The following is a 2,875-nucleotide window of genomic DNA, read 5'->3' as shown; positions in this document are numbered from 1 at the left end:
ACATGCTATGATATGGATGAACCTTGAGAAAATTATGCAAGTTGAAATAAGCCAGACACAAAAGGCTATATACTGTATAATTTCATTTATATGAAACATTCAGAATATGCAAATCCACAGAGACAGAAAACAGATTAGTGGCTGCAAGGAGCAATGGATAAAGGGGAATGGAGAGTGACTGCTAATGGGAATGAGGTTTCTTTTGGGGGTAATGAAAATATTCTGGAATTATACAGATGTGATTATTTGTGACTATACTAAAAACAACTGAATTATATCTTTCAAAAAGTAAACTTTATAATATGTAATTTTATCTCAGTAAAGCTGTTATGGAAGAAAAAAAAAGTAAAAGGATTTCATAGTCATTTACATATGCTTTTTAATTACAAATACTTTATCAAAAGATGGGACTAGATGGAGGGAAAATGCAAACATTGAGTGCATTAAATATCTAATAATTACACATTTGTACTCATGTTCGTTGGTTAGAGGAATTTATGGTGACAAGCAAATTCAAAAACCTTACTGGGAAGATGTGGCATGCCAGATATGCAGAGAACATGGTGACTGTCCATCAAGATCACATTGGGGAGAGGAAAGCATGTTCAGGCAATCCTTAGAGAGTGTTTAAAAAAGAGACCCTCTCCAAAGGAGTGTATGGGGTCAAGGGAAAGCACAAGAGATAGCCCAGCATCTTTAGCTAGTAACAGGAGGACATCTTTACCATCCTAAGTTAGAAGGTGTGGGCAGGGAACAATTATCCAAGGCAAAAGGACAGAGTCTTGTGGAGGGAGACATCTGATAGAGGTCACAGCCTTAGGTAGAAAGGAGTCTCCAGCCTACAGAGACCCCTCAGAGAAGCCAAAAGGCAATAAATTCCTGACCTCTCTCTTCTCTTTCCTTTCTGCTCTTGCTGGGGCTCCCAATGGCCAAACCAAACCAAAAGCCAAAGGACAAAGACACTAAAACAGCACATACTCACAAGCTCCTAGGGCACAGAGAAGACTGCTAAATAGTAGACAATGGATCTTAAAGGATAAAGAGAAAATATCCAGTACAAAACTGCAGTTGATATAAACATTTTATATTTAATCATCAACTCAAGCTGATTCATCTCCAAATTGTAACCTTCTATAGGGCTTGATACCTAGAGACTTTCCTTAATTTCACATGGCAAAAAGTTTTTTTTGCTTAATTAATTCCTTCAAATCTTTACCCAGTGACCCAGCAATCCCACTAATAGGCGTATACCCTGAGGAAACCAAAATTGAAAAAGACACATGTACCCCAATGTTCACTGCGGTACTATTTACAATAGCTAGGACATGGAGGCAACCTAGATGTGCATCAACAGATGAATGGTAAAGAAGCTGGAATATTACTCAGCCATAAAAAAAACACACACACACACACACACACACATTTGAGTCAGTTCTAATGAAGTGGATGAACCTAAAGCCTATTATACAGAGTGAAGTAAGTCATAAAGGGAAAGATAAATATTGAATATTAATGCATATATATGGAATCTAGAAATATGATACTGATTAAATTATTTTCTGGGCAGCAATGGAGAAACAGATACAGAGAACAGACTTATGAACACAGAGGGAGGGGAGAAAGGAGAGGGTGGGATGTAAGGAGAGAGTAACACATACACATTACCATACATAAAATAAATAGCCAATTGGAATTTGCTGTATGACTCAGGGATCTCAAACAGGGGCTCTGTAACAATCTAGAGGGGTGGGATGGGGAGGGAAATGGGACGGAGGTTCAAGAGGGACATATGTATACCTATGGCTGATTCTTGTTAATGTTTGACAGAAAACAGCAAAATTCTGTAAAGCAATTGTCCTTCAATTAAAAAATAAATAAATGTTTTAAAAAGCTACAAGGATATATTGTATAACACAGGGAATATAGCCAATATTTTAAAATAACTATAAAGTATAACCTTTCAAAATTGTGAAAAAAATCTTTACCCAAGTAAATTTTCTCCCTTCCAATGAAAATTTTATCAACTATCCTATCAAAATATGCAAACCCTCAATATTTGTTATTGCCTCCTGCTTTATTCCTTTCTGGAAGGAAGTGGCAACCCACCCCAGTCTTCCTGCCCGGGAGATCCCGTGGACAGAGGAGCCTGGGTCTACAGTGCATGGGGTTGCAAAGAGCAGGACACAACTTGGCAGCTGAGCGCACACGCACGCACCCTAGTGCTTAGGATGGTGCTCGACACAAAAGAGGTTTCTCAAATGTCTTATTAACTGCTTACCAGCTATGCGGTCTTGGGAAAACTCCCTAACTTCTCTGTGAACCAATTTTCTCACCTTAAAATGAGGATAATAAATAACTACCCTATAGGTCTGTAATGAAGCTTAAAGTGAAGTCGCTCAGTCACGTCCAACTCTGTGTGACCCCATGGACTGTAGCCTACAACGCTCCTCCGTCCATGGGATTTTCCAGGCAAGAGTACTGGAGTGGGGTGCCATGTCCTTCTCCAGAGGATCTTCCCAATCCAGGGATCGAACCTGGGTCTCCCGCATTGTAGGCAGGTGCTTTACCATCTGAGCCACCAGGGAGGTCTAATGAAGCTTAAATGAATTAAAAAATGGAAAGTGCTTGAAAGTACCTGGCATATAATAAACATATAAATATTGATGATTATTTAACTTTAAACTACTGCATTAGAATTTTTAATTTATGTTTGAGCATATTTAAAAGTAATAATGGTTTACCTGTCTCCAAGAAAATAAAAACTATTTTCTTCCTTATGTTTTAGTGGATCTGATATCAAAATACACATATGATGTATTCATAGCATATATACCAATTTGAGTGTTAAACATGCATTTTTCCATTGCTAACAAAT

The 2,875-nt window shown here is 37.9% G+C and overlaps 1 non-coding gene across 1 annotated transcript; it reads right to left on the bottom strand.

Moving 5' to 3' along the window:
• Positions 1-2,513: 2,513 nt before the first annotated feature.
• TRNAC-ACA lies at positions 2,514-2,585 on the bottom strand. The gene has a single exon. It is a non-coding gene; the product is annotated as a tRNA-Cys (tRNA).
• Positions 2,586-2,875: the final 290 nt, after the last annotated feature.

The sequence above is a fragment of the Bison bison genome, unplaced genomic scaffold, assembly GCF_000754665.1.
Source record: "Bison bison bison isolate TAMUID 2011002044 unplaced genomic scaffold, Bison_UMD1.0 scf7180017864535, whole genome shotgun sequence".
NCBI classification, from domain to species: Eukaryota; Metazoa; Chordata; class Mammalia; order Artiodactyla; family Bovidae; genus Bison; species Bison bison.
The sequence above is the reverse complement of the archived record's forward strand: the minus strand, read 5'-3'. Positions and strand labels throughout refer to the sequence as shown.